This window comes from Mauremys mutica, unplaced genomic scaffold, assembly GCF_020497125.1.
Source record: "Mauremys mutica isolate MM-2020 ecotype Southern unplaced genomic scaffold, ASM2049712v1 Super-Scaffold_100214, whole genome shotgun sequence".
Classification (NCBI taxonomy): Eukaryota; Metazoa; Chordata; order Testudines; family Geoemydidae; genus Mauremys; species Mauremys mutica.
This window is the reverse complement of record NW_025423289.1, coordinates 287,209-306,909: the sequence shown is the minus strand read 5'-3', so window position 1 is coordinate 306,909 and position 19,701 is coordinate 287,209. Positions and strand designations below refer to the sequence as shown.

At 52.2% G+C, this 19,701-nt stretch overlaps 3 non-coding genes across 3 annotated transcripts; 2 read left to right on the top strand and 1 right to left on the bottom strand.

Moving 5' to 3' along the window:
* The first annotated feature begins 956 nt into the window (after window positions 1-956).
* Window positions 957-1,120, top strand: LOC123360132. Its single transcript, XR_006575966.1, has one exon. It is a non-coding gene; the product is annotated as a U1 spliceosomal RNA (small nuclear RNA).
* An 8,429-nt stretch (window positions 1,121-9,549) lies between these two features.
* Window positions 9,550-9,622, bottom strand: TRNAF-GAA. Its single transcript has one exon. It is a non-coding gene; the product is annotated as a tRNA-Phe (tRNA).
* Window positions 9,623-15,160: 5,538 nt separating this feature from the next.
* On the top strand, window positions 15,161-15,233 carry TRNAK-UUU. Its single transcript has one exon. It is a non-coding gene; the product is annotated as a tRNA-Lys (tRNA).
* Window positions 15,234-19,701: the final 4,468 nt, after the last annotated feature.

Genomic DNA, 19,701 nt, shown 5'->3' with positions numbered 1-19,701 from the left:
CACTTCTTTCTCCACAGAGGGCTGGTCATCTCCTCTCCATGCTGTGCTGCCCAGTGCAGCAGTCTGGGAGCTGATTTTGTTCGTGAAGACGGGGAGAGGGGGAAGCATTGAGTACATTAGCTTTTTCCACATCCTCTGTCACTAGGTCACCTCCCTCATTCAGTAAGGGGCCCACACTTTCCTTGACTTTCATCTTGTTGCTAACATCCCTGAAGAAACCCTTCTTGTTGTTATTCTTCACATCTCTTGCTAGCTGCAACTCCAAGCGTGAGTTGCCCTTCCTGATTTCACGCCTGTGTGCCTGAGCAATATTTTTATACTCCTCCCTGGTCATTTGTCCAATCTTCCACTTCTTCAAACGGCGCTGCCTGCCAGTGCACTCAGCCTCACTTGGCAGGTAACAAAAGGGATCGAGTGGCTGTCCAGTTTCTGGAGAGTGGCTGACAACGCCCGACCTTCTGCCCTGAGGAGAAACTGACGTGAGACAAGGCAGGGGAGGTCATTCTTGTATTGGACCAACTTCTGGTGGGGGGAGAGAGAGCGAGAGAGAGAGAGAAGCGACACGCAAGCTGCGCTCTTTCCCCAGCAGCAGGTCGGCCATGTCGTCTCTCTGCTGGCCTGGCTGCCCGGGACGGGACCCGGCTACCACTACAGGGCAGGCAAGAGCGGCGGCCGGGGCGGGCAGGGGCAGGGGCCCGAGCGGAGGGGCGGAGCCTCGTGAGCGGGTATGCAGATCTGTGTGCGAGCAGAGCATTGTGGGAGCGGACGCAGGCTGCCAGGCAGGGCCCGACTTTGGCACCGGGAGCTCGGCGTGGAGAAGGGAGGGGCTCCGGGGGACGCGTTGGGGCAGCTGTCGGCAGTGGGGGCCGGTGTGGGCAAGGCCGGCGGTCGGTCCGCCCCGTGTGTTATAAGTGCGGGGCGAGCGAGGGCGGGCGGCGGCCGGGCAGCAGGAACTCATACTTACCTAGTAGGGGAGATACCATGATCACGAAGGTGGTTTTCCTAGGGCAAGGCTCATCCATTGTACTGTAGGTGTGCTGACCCCTGTGATTTCCCCAAATGCAGGAAACTCAATTGCATAATTTGTGGTAGTGGGGGACTGTGTTTGCGCTCTCTCCTGGCAATTGGTTGGAGCAACAGAAAGCCAAAAATGGGCTGCTTAAGCTTAGTACACTGCAAAGCAGACTCTAAGGAAAGCAGGGGGTATTTTTGTACCTTTGGGAGCGCTCTTTTCCACAGGCCCTGTTCTTTTAGGCACCTTTGTTGTTCCTTCTCGTAAGCAAACCTCAGCTCTGAAACTTTACTCGGGCCTTATAAGGCTCTCTGTGTTCTTGGCTTTCCCTGGTCTTTTGCAGCTGGTCTGCTCTCTAGTCTGCTTTTGGGGGGGCTTGGACCGGTGCCTTCTTTGGTTTTAAGGGCAGCTGCCTGCCTGCTCTGCTTCTTTGCCTGCTTGTAGTTTCTTGCCCAGCCCTCCTTCTCAGGCTCTTCCGCCTTTGACGGGAGGACGGCCTGTCCAAAACGCCTGTCCCACCTGGTCCCCTCGTCCAACAGGCAGCCTCGCCCTCTGCCCTGGGGCCGCTTTGGCTTTCGCTGTCTGTTCCTGTCTCTTGGTGGCCACCCCGTCTGTGCTACGGAGACTAGGTTGTCACAACCCCGTGCTGGAGGAGTGCTTTCCGTCACTTTAGGCCCACCCACCGCCTCCCCAAATGCCCTTAGCTACGCTGGGGGTTAGGGTAGGCATGGCTGCGTCGCCCAGGAGCGGGTTTTCCCTTTTGCACACCTCTGACGGACGGAGCTGTTTTGACTTAACTGTTCAGCACGCACCGACCCTCGGGCCTGGTCTGCACGGGGAACGTAAATCGGAGCGGCTACGTCAGGCCGCGCCTTGGTCGGAAGAATTCTTCCATCGACCTAGCTCCCGCCTTTCGGGGAGGTGGATGGCCGGCACCAACGAGGAAAACCCTCTCCAGGACCCTTCTCCGGGAACAGTGCCCTTCCGTTTGGGGAGATTATGCTGCTTTAAAAAAGAGAAATTGTTTAACTGCCTTTCTCTGAGACAAGGTTGACTTTGTATTGCTTCCCTCGTGGCTCCTTGTAGCAGTTGTGTTCTGAAATCTTTAGGGTTTGACTTCATTTATGATGAAATCTTGCTGTAACTTTATTCTAATTTTCAATGAGTAACTAGACCTGAGCAGTTTGGTGTGTTAGTGGAGGATTGTTTAAAAACCTGGGATTCCACTTTCTGCAGCCTTTCCATTACATTGCCTCTGAAAGCCCACCGAAAGCCTCCACTTCCCACATAACTCTCTCAAACCTGCAGTCATCAGGCATACAGAAGATGCTTCCTGTTTCACTCCACAAGAGTCCAGTTCCTCGCTGTTTCCTGTCTAACCACTGCACACATATGGTATCCCCTCCCTACCCGGAGCTGCTTCCTGGCTTTTGCGCTCAGGACAGGAAAACGAGAATGGAGAGGTAAGCTGTGCAGGGAACTCTTCCTCAGCTCGCACTCCACTCCCCAAGGGCCTTTCGAGGTCTTCTACAGACTTCAGGTTTCATTTGATTTCCAAGGTTTATGGGCTCATTAATTAGCCATCTCTCCTAATGCAGGGATCCCACGGGTCAGACCAAAGATCGATGGCCCAAAAGAGCTAAGAAACAGAAATAAAGCTGAGTGCTAGGTGTTACATTCAGATGAGCATCCAGAATCTGACTGTGCCCTGGCATGTTCAACGCTGCCGAAAAGAAGGAGCTCGTCAGGTCCCTCTGCTAGCACCCAAATCTGGTGGCTAGTTGGTCTGCTGGGAAATAAGGAAAAGGCAATGAATAAAGGAGTCAGGCAATAACAAGGAAATGAAGAGGTTTGTCGAACGGGTTCTGTCTGATTTACCGTCTTCCCAGCTACCCGTCAAAGTTAAAGACCTAGCCCAGTATCCTGTCTGCTGACAGCGGCCAATGCCAGGTGCCCCAGAGGGAATGCACAGAACAGGGAATCATCAAGTGCTCCATCCCCTGTCGCCCATGCCCAGCTTCTGGCAAACAGGGATACCTAGCTAGGGATACCGTTGGCGAAGCGCCATAGATGGACCTATCCTCCATGAATTTATCTAGTGCTTTTTTGAACCCTGTTACAGTCTTGGCCTTCGTGACATCCTCTGGCAAAGAGGTCCACAGGTAGACTGTGTGGTGCGTGAAGAAAGACTTCCTTTTGTTTGTTATAAAGCTGCTGCCTATTAATTTCATTTGGTGACCCCTAGTTTGTGTGTTATGAGAAGGAGTAAATAACTCTTCCTTATTTACTTGCTCCACGCCGGTCATGGTTTTACAGACCTCCCTCGTATCCCCCTTTTGTCGTCTCTTTTCCAAGATGAAAAGTCCCAATCTTATGAATCTCTTCTTAGACGGAAGCTGGTCCATATCCCCTCATCATCTTTGTTGTTCGTTTCTGACTCTTTCCCATTCCCATATATCTTTTTTGAGGTTGGGGGCGACCGCATCAGCACGCAGTATTCAAGATGTGGGCGTACCATGGATTGATATTGAGGCGATATGATAGTTTCTGTCTTATTACCTGTCCCTTTCTTAATGATTCCCAATGCTCCGCTGCACATTGAGTGGATTTTTTCAGAGAACTATCCACAATGACTCCCAGATCTCTTTCTCGATTGGTAACAGCTAATTTAGACCCCATCGTTTTATAGGGATAGTTGGGATTATGTTTGCCAATGTGCATTACTTTGCACTTATGAGCACCGATGTTCATCTGCCATTCGGTTGTCCCGTCACCCAGTTTTGTAAGAGCTCTTTGTGGCTTTTGGCAGTCTGCCTGGGACTTAACTCTCTTGAGCAATTTTGTATCATCTGCAAATTTTGCCGCCTCACTGTTTAGCCCTTTCCCCAGATCATTTATGAATAAGTTGAACAGTACTGCTCCCAGTACAGACACCTGGGGAGAAGAGAGGGCAGATCCTCTTCTGACACTGGCAGACCAGGTGCCAGCTCATGCCAAGGCCCCTAGGCCTTACTGAAAAGTGACAAACGCATGGCTGGAAACTAGTCTTGCTCACCTGTTTGTTAGTGTTGTTAAAACAGGCATTAGCTTTATAAAAAAACGTGTTTAGAGTTTATGACAAGCTCATGAGTTGCTGCATGCATTATTCTCACCTATAATAGCCGTAGCCCATGTTGTAAGGTGATATATAAGCATTGGCACTAAACCCCGCCACCAGTCAGGAGAGAAGCATTACCAAGTGTGAAATGCTAGTTTACCAGAAGAGGCTTCATCTCCTTTCCAACAAGAGAAGGCTCTGACTGAGACCAGAACCACAGTGGTGGGGGCACATGACTTTTGCAGGAGATGCACCAGCTTTGTAACTAACATTTGCTGTCTCATTCCATAACGCCACACACAGAGCAATCTTTTATCTCTAAGGACCAAAATATACTGTAAAAAAAAATTAACGGCATAAGTTGATGATGAGGAACTGCAGCACTAACAACAATTTTAAGAGATTCAAAACTGTCTCTGTTTTTCCACGCCAGGGACAGCAGAAAGGACATCAACAAAACCACTGCATACAAAGACACAACAAAAATCCATTTTTATCACCCACCATGTTTTGCTGTTAGGAACCCATACCCCTTATTGGTGAGTACTTTTCAGGCGAGGGTGACGCTCTCAGGCCTCAGGGCTACGAGGTCTACACCGACGCTCTGATCGTTGGGTCCTTGGGCGCATGGGACCCCCTTAATGAGCGCTTACTGCGGACCTGTGGGGTGGGCCGTCGCTACGCGCGGCTCATGAGATGCCTAATGGTCTCGGACGCTATCCGGTGGTCCAGAGACATCTACACAGAGCATGTCACCGGCCACCGTCAATACCAAGAGTGAGCAGGCGTGACTCCATGCATCCACAAGGAGGAAGAGACCTGTAAACTTCCCCTGTTTGTTTCCACAGTGACTCTGTGCACTTGAAGGGGGGACGAGACCCAGGGACCCCCCCGTTGGACTCTATCCCCTAAGCCCTGAACCCACCAAACTGTACTCTACCATGTGAGGGTCATCCTAACCCCATTACTCAGCCCGCTTATTCATGCCCATGGCTATCTGTAACCTGTTTGTATGAGTGATGTACCCTCAGTGTTTACTGACTGTATCTTGAATTCACCCACCGTATACCCTGCATTGGGGACATGACAGACTGTGTATATGTATATGCTGCCTAACACCAAAATGCTAACATCCATCCACAACCTGTATGTAAGCCCCAATGACATAATAACTGACGCTTTAAACACTTTGTATCGTTTATTCTAAATATTCTCGAATAAAATTTACTCTGTCCTTGATCCAAGATCAACAGGAAAATACACTGGATTACTCCTGCCCCAATAAGAAAGAGACTGGGGATCCCACAGCAACTGAAATGGCCATTTGGACAAGCAATCCCATCATGCAATCCGGGGTGGGTGTAAACATGCAAATGACATCAGCCCCAAAAGGCCTTGACAACAGATCACCAACAGATGGCAGGGTAGACTTCATACTGACCCTGTTTCAACTAGATTATGGTAATTAGTGTTTGTCAATAGTACAGACGCCATGGGCAGGACTCCAGGCTCTGCTTGAGGGATCCTGGCACAGGGGCTGGGGGAAGAAAGGATTATAGATTCTGACCTGAGCTCTGGAGAGGAGGTAATAATGGAAGGGGGCATTATTGACTCCTTTCTTTCTCAGGGTTCCCTGGGCTGGAGTTCTACATTCCACAGGGCCAAATGAGAGGGTGATGCCATGTTGTTAATGAAAACCAGTGCTCTAGGTGAGGTTTGAACTCCCAATCTCAGCATAGCTCTCCTCAGTACTGCATGCTAACCAACTGTGCCACTGTAGCACCTGTCAATCAGTGTTTTCTGTGACCCCCTAGGCTGATAAAGCCAAGGAGTGACCCCAAAACATTCTCAGTGGGGTTGAGAGCAGGTAACGACAAGTGTTGTACTTGGTGGGGTGGATTCTTCTTAAGGGTTCCAGGCCCCATTTGACCCTTTTGTTCTTCCCTGTGTAAGAACAGAGCTGGTTAAGACTCAATGGAGAGTCTTGATGCAGAGCAACAGATCTGAAATCACTGATAACCAGCTCTAAGCATTAGTCCTGCTTTGGGACAGTGTCTCTCATGCAACAAACTGCCCAGTCTGTGCTAGCAGTGAGGCTCCCTCACTAACAGCTGAAATCAGGGAGAGCTGTGTGACGTGCAGGGACCCAGGGGTGCCTGAACAGGGGGGAACAACACCCCAGGACTTTTAAACATGGGAGGGCTCTGCCTTACCACTTTGTAATGACAGTAAGGGCTAATGATGGGGGGAGGGGACGGAGACCAGTGAGCTGGAGGAGGGGTCTTGGGGGATGAGGCAGCGTAGGAGCGGGGCCTTGGGGAGAAGGGGTGGGGTATGGGCGTGGCATCGAGTGGAAGGGGTGGGGCTACTGTTTGGGCTCTGGTGGCTGCTACTTTTAGGCAGGGCCACCCTGGGGGGGGGCAAGTGGGGCAATTTGCCCAAGTCCCCGGGCCCCGCAGGGGCCCCACAAACCCTGGCCAAGAATCCCTTCCCTGGCAGCGCTCCGGGTCTTCGGATGCACTTCTGTGGTGGGTCCTTCAGTGCTGCCGAAGACGCAGACCGAGTGAAGGACCTGCTGCTACTGAAGACTCGGACGCCGCCCAGTGAGTACAAGCGCCGCAGCAGGTGGCGCCTTTTTTTATGTCCGCTCCCCCGCTTTGCCCCAGAGCCCCGAATCCTCTGGGCGGCCCTGCTTTTAGGGAGCCTGTTCCGCTCCTGGTGGGACCACAAGACGCCCCAGAGCAGAGAGGGTGGCCAGCAGAGCGGTGACAGGGGGGAACAGCAAGTGGCCGGCAATGTGGCCAGACAGCGGAGGGAGAAAGGGGCTTTCCCCCCGGGAGGTGAGAGGTGAACTCTGGGTTTTCATTGACCCAGGACAGCAGCTGTGGGTGAGGTGCAGTGAAGGGAGGGGCACATCCACAGAGCTTCTGGGGTCTTGATTTAAGAGCCCGAGGCCAAAGGCCACTGCCCAGTGCACTGTGGGTGGGTGTTTTGCTCATAGTGTGGTGTTATGAATCCTGATTGTGGTGTTTTCCCAAGTTAATACAAGGTGATTTTCCTCCTTTTTATTAAAGTTTCTTTTCTGCACTCAGTGGTTGTGAGTGGGGAAAGTATCATCTCTTAGAGGCACCCAGTGGCCAGGGTTAGTTTCCCCAGGTTATTGGGTGGGGGCTTAGGCACATTGTGTGTTGTATTGTTGAAGAGGAGCCCCAAGCACCCAAACAGGGAATTGTAACTTCGACCTTCAGAGTAAGAGCCAGAGGTGCTGCCAGCTGAGCTAGTCAGGCCGCCTAAACGTATTAACCCCTTTCACCGCAAGAGCAAACACCGGGTACTTCTGTGCTTCTCAGCAGCTGGAAAAAAGCCTCTTGGTGGAAATAACTCCTGCCCCACTGCCAAAAGGAGCCCCTTGAGTGGGAATGGTCAGAGGCCCCACTCGGGAGCTGGCCCTGCTTTCCAACCACCTTGTGATGCTGGCCGCAGACCGAATGCTGGTCTGTGAGTGGCCTTCAGTGGGGGGTTGGCATGGCAGGGAGGAGGTTGGCCGGGTGTCTTTGTGGCTGTCTGCTGGGCACGCATAGGCATGGTCCTGCCTTCCTCTTGCCCTGCCCTTGGTTGCTCTGTGGCTTTTAAGCCTTCCCTTGGAGCTGTCAGCACCAGCTGCCTCTGCTGCAGGTGCTCAGAGGAGGAGAGGTGTGCTGGGCTCCAGCCTGGGACTCTTCCTTCCTCCTGCCTAGCCCTGACTATGAAGCCTGGCCCTGGAACTCCTTCCTTTAAATGCCATGTGGGCTAGAGGAAGAGTGTGGTAGCTGCAGGGACCAAAGTTGCGGACATCAGGTGAAGCAGCGAGAAACAACCATATGGTCAAACCACAGGACTCTCTAGCCAGACTGTTAAATTCTAGGACCCCAACCTATAGACGCCCATTGAACCAGCCAGACCAAATACCTATCTCCAGTGGCCATCAGTCGGGAAAAAATTCACTCTAGTTCACCCTGAGAGAGGGTAGCCAAGCACATTGAGCTCCAGGGCTTTGCAGCAAACTAACATAACTCCAGGAAGTCCCACTGAGATTTGAACTCAAATTCCAGGATTCAGAGTCCTGAGTGCTGCCCATTACACCATAGGACCTGCTGCTGTTTCATTTTCTAGACCCCTGTGACTCTTAGCTGGCTGGTTTGCACTCTGCACTTATTGCTTCCCACCAGCGGCTTCCTCTCGCAGGACTCTCTCTCCTCCTTCAGCGACTATAGTCCTGCTCTACCAGATCTGTGGGTCCTGCCCTGAGTCCCCGCATCCCCCTGCTTTGTCTCCATTCCCTGCAGGCCACAAAAATGTCAGGGGAGTCTGCTCCTCCCTTCACTCGATGCTCCTGCTCATATCAGCCAGCTGCAGCCTCATCTCCTGGAACTCGGGCAGCTGTCGCTTGATCCGGTCTTACAGTCACACGCTGACTGGCTCCCCTGCCTGGATGCTCTTGTGGAAATCCCACAGGCGACGCTGCAGGACTTGGCACCATTGGTTTCTTAAATGTTGTGGTGTTTGCCCGACTGCCACAACAAAGCCGCCAACTCCTCCCTCACCGACTCCCACCAATCCCCCTGGTTGCCATAGAACCCTCTGATGCTTTTCCGTTCTGCCAACACCACCAGGCCTCCCCGTCTGCTCCTTTATCTTGCAAGCTCTGGATGTTCAGCTTCCAATATCCTCTGCCCTGGGTCAGGGAATTGAAATCCTGCTCAACACCAAACAATCTAAAGGAAGGGAGCCAGTTCCTTCATAGAACTTTCCTTTCACGCCTTAACTGGGGACCATACACACTAATATAGCCATAACCAGTGCTACAGAGCACAACGCCCACCAGTAATGCCCTCCCTGGTTGGAGCTCCAGCACCTTCTGTACTCGCACCATGAATGTGAAGAACAAGACTCCAACACCATCGTTCTTCACTGGCCTGGAGGACCAGAGAGATGGGCCCTTCCTCCAATCACCCTCTGCCCATCAAGCTACCCTAGAGTTGTTAATGTGCATTTTCTGAACACCCACCATGTCCAAGCCCAGCTGCTCCAAGGCACTGAACATCAAGTGCCTCCTCCTGGGCCCCCAAATCCCTTCCACAGGGCCACTTTCACACATGCCCCTTCCCTGGTACTGCCCTCCCTCAGCTGCACAGAAGAGTTTTCATCCTCTATATCTGCCTGTCACTGCCCAGCACCCCCTCTAGCACTCTCTTCCTGCCATATTGGGTCCACCAATAACTCACTTAGGAGAGACAGCTCCTGTCCCTCATTGTTAAATGTCAGGCCAGCCAATTAGGGGCCGAAGCCCACAGTATCTTTTCCTACTGCAGAGCCCAAGCTCAGGGACTCACCTTGGGCGCAGGGACCACTGTGCTCCCAGAAAACAAGCCACCACTGTGCAAAGAGGGACGACAGGGCCTGCCAAAGCCTGGGATTGAACCAGGGACCTTTAGAATTTCAGGCTAATGCTTTCCCAACTGAGCTACTTTGGCAGCTGCATAGTAATATTTTGGCCTGTTGCTTCTCTGCCCAAGATATTTTTGCAGCAGTTGCACACAAAAAGGACGTCATTGTGAGCGGCCCATGAAGACAAGACTCGCTTTTGCCTGCCTTGCTCAGCTTGACTTGCTGCCTCACCCTGTTCCTGCCCTAGTGCCTGGGTTGACCTGGTGGTGGAAGGGGACTGGGGGCCAGTGGCGTGGGGAGGAAGTTGAGCTGGACCCTGAGCTAGACTAGACCCTGGCGGTGAGAGTCTGGCCACCACTTGCCGCCCCCCCACCCTGTTGTCCTGGCTTCCCCCACTGGGCGTCATGTCGGGAGGGAAGTGGGGCTTCTGCCTCCCCTCCCCGATTTTCACACCGCAGAGGAGTGCGAACAGGAAAACGAACGGCTGCTCCACACCCCCACCGGAGGAACCCGATGCCCTTAGCTGCTCCCCCTGCTCCCCCCCAGCTATACTACTGAGTGGAAGCGTCCTGTGCCCATCACACAGAGGTCGATTAATCAAAACGCTCTTCTGCCAGCACCAGGCCTCCTGCTTCTTACACTGGGCCTGCAAGCGAGGGGGCGGCTGGCACAGCACCCAGAGTCTAACCTGTGAGGCAGGAGGCGGCTGACGCCCGCAGCCTGCTGGGGAGCTCCCAGAAGTTATTAAGGGACAGAGACTCCTCAATGCCCTTAGTAACAAGGGTTTGGGGTTCACCGAGGCCAGTAAGGGGGTCACTATGTCGGCCTTATAACCCTGGGTGTCAGGTCACTGCCCAGCTTTGATCTAGAGCTTGGATCCCAACAACCAACCAGCAGCCCACAGCCTCCCCCTGGGTCTGCCCCACCTGGTTCCTCCTTACAGGCCGACCTTACCCCCCCCTTCCAGCCCCGGATTCACCCCCTAATCATCCTACTGCCACTCAGAGCCACAGCCGTGGAGGTGCTGAAGGAGGGAGGGGTGACTCTAGGGTGGGGTTCTTCTCTAAAGATTGTTGGCAGAAAGGTGGTGCTCAGCTCTGTCAGCCACCTGCCCAGTTGCCTCGCTGCCGGGGGATGCAGACGTTTCTGTGAGGCCATTAAATGGGTATTTGGCTTCTGAGTGAATGTGAGGAATGTGCAATCCTGAGAGGGAATTTCCATCCTTCTTTTTACTGCTCTTCAGGACCCCAGTGGCCTAATGGATAAGGTATTGGCTTCCTAAGCCAGAAATTGTGGGTTCAAGACCCATCTGGGGTAGAAAAACTACTTCCTTCTTGTAGCCTTGGTGTTATTTTCCCCAAGGAAGCTGGGAGACATTTGAACCCAAAGTACTGGATCTTGGGAGCAATCCCCCAGAAACAGCATCTTCCACTTGACAAATGCTTTCTAGACCCATCAGTAGCAAACACTTAATACTAGTGTTTGTCTGAGAATAGAAGGAAGGGGAGTGTTTACTCCGACACCTCAGTGAGTGACACAGACAGAAAGAGCAAGGCTGTCCTGAAAGAGAATGGATCTGTCTGCAGACAAAGCAGAACCTGAGAATGAGCAAGTGTGAAAAGAAGAACTTCAAATGTGTGTTAGGTGTTAGATAGGTTGGTCTGACAAATTTCAAGTAAATACCAATGCTCGTAGACTGATGCAGACACTGGCTGCTTCTGATCTTTTACTGAGAATTCATTGAGAAATATTTTCCTTAACTATGTTATGGAATATTGGGTGGGCTATGAAGGCACCATTCCTCCTGCTTTCGCCCTTCGAGACAACACGGCTACATGGCATGCGGCCAGTGCTCACCTTCCAGTCAACTGCTAGAGAAGACAACACAGACAGGGATGGCAGCAGGGCAGACTGGAGCTCCGCGGAGATGGTGGGACCAGGTCTCATCAATGGGGAGGTGGCCACCCCAGCATGCACAAGGCTGAGCCAGTAAGTGCGGCGTGTGCTCCACGGTGCCCCTACTCCCTGCATGTGGGGGTGGAGGGCAGTTACTGAGTTCGGTTGGTCTGGCAAATTTAGGGCTTGGCTACACTTGCAGAGGTAGAGCGCTGGGAGTTAACCCACAGCAGGGAAACCGCTGCCGTGTGTTCACACTGACAGCTGCAAGCGCACTGGAGTGGCCACATTAGCAGCTCTGGCAATGCCACAGAGAGCAGTGCATTGTGGTAACTATCCCAGTGTGCAAGTGGCTGCAACGTGCTTTTCAAATGGGGGACGGGGGTGGAGTGTGACAGGGAGTGTGTTGTGTGTACATGGGGGGAGCGACAGTGTGTTTGGGGGGCTGAGAGTGTGTCAGCATGCTGTCTTGTGTGTTCGGACAGCAGCAGACCCCCACCTCCCACCATACACCCTCACAACAGCAGCAGCATTCCATACTAATGGTTGCTTTCTCCCAGAGCAGATAAGCAGCCGGCTGTCAGAAACGGAGCTTTGAAAGGGGATATCCGCATGCCTGCAGCCGATTTCAAAACAATGACCAGAGTGGGCACTTGACTTCAGGGGGTTATGGGACATTTCCTGAGGCCAAACACAGTGCAGTGATGCAATACGTCATCCACACTGATGCCCGGGTATTTCAGCAAGGCTCAGCAAGCTTTATGCTTCTCATGGAGGTGGATTACCAGGAGCGCTCCACCTACAGAGCCCAGGTGCTCCATGTGCCTTGCGAGTGTGGACACCTCAGGAGTTAGGGCACCCGGGGCTGCTTTAATGGGCTCTAACTTGCAAGTGTAGCCAAGCCCTTAGACTATGTCACTTGTGTGACTTACTTGTGCTATTGTAATAAATACAATAGATGTGCAATGGTCAGAAATTGCACCAGCATAGAAGTATATTGCAGGGAAACCATAAGGAAATTAAGAGTTTAAATTATCCTCCACATGTCCCGTGTCCCACTAAAATGAATCCAAACCACAGGTAACATGGGCAGAAGTATCAGTGTCAGGATGCTACATTGTTAGCATAGTAAATGAAGCTGCAAAATAAATTATTTTTAAATGACCTCACTCTATTTTTTAAAATCCTGTATTAAGAGGTAATAGATACAGATGGACACCAGGCAGGGTCGCTTGGAGGACGAAGCGTTTATGCTTCCATCCCCCACCACTGTCAAGTTTTAGCCAATTAGGACAAGTCAGCAAATAAGAACAACCTCAGGTCTCAGTAACTGCTGCAGGTAACAAAGTCCTACAGGGAGCAGTTTCTGGCACTACACCTGTGCAGCTCTGCTCCCTGGCTCTTCTTAGGCTCCTGCTCTCTCCTTAGCTCTGTCCCACTCTGGCCCAGGCAGTTCCAGCTCCCACGGAGGATGGGACCCCCTGGCCTGGTGACTCTCTCATTACACTGCCTGGCCTGTCAGTGCGGCTAACTTGGAGCTTTGGCCTCTCCCCATTGCCCCAGGGGACTGTCAGTCTCAGGGTCCTGATTTCCCATTGGCCCTTCCCCCTTCTATTGGGACTGGGAACTAGCCAACCAAACCCCCCACTAAGCTTTAGTAAGGGGCCAACAGTCCCTTACTCGAGCAGGCCCCGTGAGGGTCACTGATGGCCAGAGAAGGCAGCATGAGCTGCTCCCATGGTGTAACGGGCTGCCCTCAGGACTCTGAATCTTGCAATCTGAGTTCAAATCTCAGTGAGACCTTGTGGTAAAGCCCTGGAGCTTCCACTTCCCTGTCTCCAGCTGTGCAAGAGCCATTTTTTTCCCCTCCTGCTGGATGGGTCAGGGCTGTAGAACTGGCTACTGACACCTGAGGGTTGGGATTCTCATGGCTTCACCTGGTGCCCACAAGTCTGGCACTTGCCACTGTGCTTTCCCTCTTGCCCACCTGGCACTTGAAAGAAGCAGGGCCAGGGCCAGGCTTCATAGTCAGGGCTGGGCAGGCGGAAGCCCAGCACCTCTCCTCCTCTGGGCACCTGGAGCAGAGGCGGCTGGTGCTGACAGCTCCAAGGGAAGGTTTAAAAGCCACAGAGGCCAGGGCAAGAGGAGGAGAGGGTGAAGGAATAAGCCCTCTAACACTGTCATTTGTTGCTCTAGGCTCCATTCACATCCCACTTCTGACACAATCACTGTCTTCTATCTGATGAAATAGCTTAATTTCAACCTCTCCTGTAACATTACACCACCAACTATTTAGCATTTGTATGAGAGAAGTTGGAGGGAATTCAAACATCTTCAAAAGTGGTGCGTGTAGAGCCCCTAGCTGGGTAAATTCCAAGCTCCTTACCCAGAAGAGTCTTGGCGTGGCTTGAGGGGGGCAGGCTTGGCTGGTCAATATAGAGGGGGAGGGAGAAGGGTACATTGACAGTGTAGAATGTGAGGCTCATAAGCTGTGGTTATGTGCTCTGAGAGTTAGCCCCTTGCTTTCCATTTAAGGTCAGGGAGGGATATTATAACCAAGTGTTCTGGCAAAACTTTTCCTCCGGCCTGGTCAGTGAATCCTATGGTGAGAAACTTTCTGTGCATTTCAGTTTCTTGTATTGTTGGAGGGGGCTGAGGTGCTGGAAGGGAAATGTCCATGGAAAACTTGGACATCACTCTTGTCCGAAAAAAGGCAGGTGTTAGACACAATCGCTTCTCGTATTCCCGTGGAATCCGAGTCTAGCTGAAGAATTTCTGTCTATCCTAGAGAGAATCATTCCATTGTAAATACAAATGCAATGAGATCTTCAGGTTGAGTCAGCGCCTTTTAAAAATATTTACTGAGAAAAAAGCCATTCTTTGCCTTGTTGATAAGGACATGAAGCCCTCTTTTCCTTTCCATTTCAAATGTGAAATGAATGGAGATTTTCATTGAAAAACTTCTGGTTTTTAGAGGAATTGAACCCAGGCCTACTGCTTAAAGCACCAGGAACAGCTGTTTTTTTTTTGACAGCCAGTGTTGTTTTTCTCAGCCTCCTACTTCACCAATGTCAAACTCTGAGTATAGTTAAGCTCTGGAATAGGCTCCCAAAGGCATCTGTGGTGTCTCTGTCCTCAGAGGTTTTTAAGAACAGGTTGAACAAACCTCTGTCGCGGATACTCTGCATATACTTGGTCCCATAGACAACCTGCTCTGGCTCTATCTGCTACCTTCATCGTGTTTGGATGTAAAGGTGGGAAATGATGGGGAAATTGGCCCCTCTTTCAAGTTTAAATGTTGTAACTTCTACATCTAGACTGGGGTGGCCAACCTGAGCCAACGTAACTGCCAAACATGCACCTTTGTATGCAACTGCTGAGTCAGTTGTGAACCTTGCTACCATTATCATTATCCCTTTGAAATGATGATGGTGATGGACACTTGGCTGTATATCCCAGAGTGCCCTGGACGTCTACAGGCTGCATTAGCCAATCCAGCCATTTGGCACTTACAGATGGGCACCTCTGTATTGTGCCTGAGTCTTGTACAGCTATGAAAGGCTGGTAGATGCCGATATTTTCCCATCTTTTTAACCAGCACTAATACCCAGCCAGGCCAGGGCTGGGAAGAGAGAGAGAGCAGCAGGTTTCCCCTATTGTGGTTGTCTCGCTTTTTCTTGACTAGCTTCACCTCTGTACCAACTTGTGCTTTTTTTTTTAATATGTGAGCCTGGCTAGCTCAGTTGGCAGAGCATCAGACTTTTAATCTGAGGGTCCAGGGTTCAAGTCCCTGGTCAGGTGAAAAACTTCTCACAGTGATTATAAAAATCTGTCTCTCTGGAGTCTAGTTCAGTGTTACTCTTTCTCTCCAGGATTTCACCTTTCCTAAGAAGGGCCTTTCTGTGGGGGGGATTGAAGGAGCAATTCCCTGACATCCCCTCTGTCCTTACAGCCTGGAGGAATAAAGTCTTCTGGGCATATAGCATGTTCCTTCCCTGCACACACAAACACACAGAATATTCATAAGGAATTAGAATTAGAATCCACCACATTCCTTGGGAGCTCGTTCCTGTCGTGAATCATCCTGGCTGTTGAATATTTGTGCCTTAGTTGTAATATGAATTTGTCTCTTTTCACCTTCCAGCCATTGGGTCTTGTTATGCCTTTCTCTGCTCGATTAAAGAGCCCTTTCATACCCAATCTTTTCTCTCCATTAAGGCCCTTCAACACTTCAGTGAAATCACCTTTCAATCTTCTTTTGATAAGCTAAACAGGTTGAGCTCATTCAATTGCAAAGAGCCACCAAATGTTCTGAGGGCTGGAGAAAAATGTCTTCTAGGGAAAGTGGTGGATTCTCCATCTCCTGATGTCATCTAATGGAGACTAGATGCCTTTCTGGAATGTGTTTGCCCAAAAGTAGCTCTTGTGTCATACAAGAGGCCTGTGATATGCAGGGGGTCAGATTAGATGCTCTAATGGTCTCTTCTGGCCATAAAGTCGACTAATTTCTGAAAAACTGAGTGTAACTTTGGGAGCAGCGTCTGATGTTTTCCTGTCTAGCCGGCTTGCTGCCTAGAACAAACGCTCCTTGAGTGGGGTGATCCACAGGGAGTAGCTCAAACCTCCAAAGTGCCTGGGCAGGGGCAGGACATTAGCACAGCAAGGGAGGGGTGTGGCAGTGACATCACAAAGGCCTTTTGCAGGACCTCAGACTATTGGTCCAAGATGGTGGGGAGGTGGTGACCTCACAGAGAGATGCTGACATCAGCCAGGCAGGACAGGGGCGAGGGGCCAGGGAAACCTCAGAGACCCCTGTGGCTTTGCTTCAGCAAGTCTCCTTCTCCAGGTCTCTCTTTGAGGACTGAGAGAGTATTTGGGTTCAGGTACGTGAGTGCCAGGAGGAACCTCTTTTGAGTTTTCTCTTTCCCTTTTCCTGATTTTACTAGAAAACAGCCATCCCTGTTTAGAAGGTAAGAGCCTCCTTGAGGGAAGGGGTGTCATGGGCGTGTCACAGTTCGGATGCCAGTGGCCCCCCTACACTGTCAGGAAGTTCCCGCCACCCTGCTCTGTGTTCGCAGGGCGGGAGAGAGCAGCATCCATGGCAGTGATTTGCTCCTGGCTGCCGGAGCAGAGCAGCAGGCTCAGCTGTCAGAACTTCCTGGAGCGATGAAAGGGGAGGGGCCTATGGCTCTGTAGCAGGAATGCAGGGCAGACGAGTTCACGGCGGGCATTGTGGGATACTGGGGAAGGCCAGTTATGGTGATATAATGAACAGCAGCGTCTACTCTGTTACTTTAAGTTTGCTGCAAAAAGCTCTAGCCCTCTCATTGAAGTCGTTTTATTTTGTCAGCAAAACAGGGCACTTTTGTCGCCAGACACATGGGCGCCAACTTATATGGGCTCGTGGAGCTAAAGCCCCAGGAATATTCACAATCAGGGGCTCTGCTCCACCAATATTTGGAGCTAGGTTTCGCCCCTTTAAATCCCAGCCGCAGCCGGGAGTCAGAGGGCTCTGGGCTGCCGGCAGCAGCGGGGAGCCCAGAGCCTTTTAAATCCCAGCCGCGGCTGGGAATCAGAGGGCTCTGGGCTGCCGGCAGCAGCGGGGAGCGCAGAGCCCTTTACATCCCAGCCGCGGCTGGGAATCAGAGGGCTCTGAGCTGCCGGCAGCAGCGGGGAGCCCAGAGCCTTTTAAATCCCAGCCGCGGCCGGGAATCAGAGGGCTCCGGGCTGCCTGCAACCGCCGGGAGCCCAGAGCCCTTTAAATCCCAGCTGCAGCTGGGAATCAGAGGGCTCCGGGCTGCCTGCAACCGCAGGGAGCCCAGAGCCTTTTAAATCCCAGCCGCGGCCAGGAATCAGAGGGCTCTGGGCTGCCCGCTGCGGCGGGGAGCCCAGAGCCCTTTACATCCCAGCCGCGGCTGGGAATCAGAGGGCTCTGGGCTGCCGGCAGCAGCGGGGAGCCCAGAGCCTTTTAAATCCCAGCCGCGGCTGGGAATCAGAGGGCTCTGGGCTGCCAGCTGCAGCGGGGAGCCCAGAGCCCTTTAAATCTCAGCCGCGGATGGGAATCAGAGGGCTCTGGGCTGCCTGCAGGGGCAGAGAGCCCAGACCCCTTTGAATGCCAGCCGCGGTGGCTGGGATTTAAAGGGCTCAGGGCTCCCCGCGGCTGCCAGCAGCTCAGAACCCTTTGAATCCCAGCCCCTGGCCGCTGATTGCCCCCTCCCCAGACCCCTGCCCCAACTGCCTCCCAGGACCCCCTCCCCCTATCTAAGCACCACTGGTCCTTGTCCCCCGATTACCCACTCCCGAGACAACTGCCCCTAACTGCCCCTTGGGACCCCAGCCCCTATCTAAGCCTCCCTTCTCCTTGTCCCCAACTGCCCCCTCCTGAGACCCCACCCAACTTCCCCCAGGACCCCACCCCCTACCTGTCCCCTGATAAACCCCCTGGACTCCCATGCCTACCCAATTGCTGCCTGTCCCCTCACTGCCCCTCCGAACCTCTGCCCCATCCAACCCCCCCTGCTCCTTGTCCCTTGACTGGCCCCTGGAACCCCCTACCCCTTCTCCAACCTTGCAATCTTGTGGCACTGATGCGTTGTAGCTTCATTTTGTATCAGCTTACAGGGCGGGAGCGGGGGGGCACCACCATTTTGGGACCCGCCAAAAATTATACAAACCTGCCGCCTATGGCCAGACATGGCATTGCAGTGTGTACACCAGCCACAAGCTACCGACCGAGAGAGCGTTGTGTGTTTTTCACACACCTGAGCAATATAATTCTGCTGAAACAACTTTGTAGTGCAGACCTGGCTAAAGATTCACTCACACACAGCTTGCAAGAAAAACCTCACCTGCTCCTCTGCTTTGCAGAATCCAAACACAAGCAAAGCTTGTCAGGCCCTGATGGTGATGGCAGGGAGTCAGGTGTGGGCAGACAGTGTATTTTGGCCACCCTCAGGCACCATGGCTTAGCTGGCTAAAGCTTCTGTTTTGTAAACAGGAGATCCTAGGTTCAACTGCCAGTGGTGCCTTGTTGACTGGTTGTTGGGGCACCTGGCATTGGCTGCTGTCAGAAGACAAGGTTCAGAGCTAGCTGGGCCTTTGGTCTGGCCCAGTGTGGTTTTTCTTATGGTTTAAATAACACTCACAGGCACTGATAACAGAGTTACTGAACGTTTGGGAGTTAGGAGCGGGTAGGTCAGTGGTCCAGTCCCCACACAGATGACCTCCTCCCTCTGGGACAGGGGCAGGTCTGAGCTCTCACCCAAATGCTCATTGTGGCTGCCAGAATCTGTGAGCAGCTTGTTTAGTTTACGCCAAAGGTTGAGTCCTGCTTTGTGCACCGTGTGTGAGAATGAAAATCCTAAACTGCCCTTTGAAATAACAAATGCAGCAGGACGTGTTATTGTCCCTGCCCCCAAGCAGACAGACCAATGGAGAAATGTCGTTGAGTCCAAGGTAATACTCCACTGCCATTTTACCTTTTTTGCTTGCTAAACTCCTTCTTATCTGCCTGGCCCAGGCTGTCCTCTGCCTCATCTGCTGCTCCCGGCCTGCTCTAGAGTCAAACACGCAGGGCCCCCAGGGGAACAGAGGCTGGGACAGGGCAGCAGCCTGGGCTGGGCTGGGAAGATGCTGGGAGTTCTCGTTCCCTGAGAACTGGCCTGGCTCCCTTCTCAACAGAAAACAAATCAATTCCACGTCCCCTCCCCAGAAAAACCAGCCTGGAGCCAAGGGCAGTAGGGGACAATTCCCTGCAGTTCCCACCGAGGCAGGAGAGAACCCAGGGTGTTTCTAGCAGAGCTTATGGAACTGATGTGGGGAAACCAGCCTTTAATAACAGGCAGTTCCAGTTTAAGCTAACTGTTTTTAACAATTTCTACAACATTAAATAACCCTTTAATCATAGTGTCACCATCCATAAAATTGCCTCCTAAGTGCACAACTAAACATCTCTTCAAATCCAAGGGAGTGGAGATCAGTCAATGTTCAGAGTCATCCCACATAAAAGAACCATGTTGTGGTACATAGTGGCCCCATCATGTGGCCATTGCCTTTCCCTCCTCCTCTAGAGTCAGAATGTGATCAGCTCCCACTGAGGGGGTGCAACACCCCTCCCTTGGTCTCTGTGCCAGAGCTCCTATCAGCTCAGTGTCCTTCCCACAAGAGTTGTCTGCTGAGAGGGTTGCAATGGGGTAAATGAAGGCAGAGGAGGATGGTTCCTGATGGGTTTTCTTTGTGTTGCTCTGTGATCCTGCTGGAGGAAGCATCA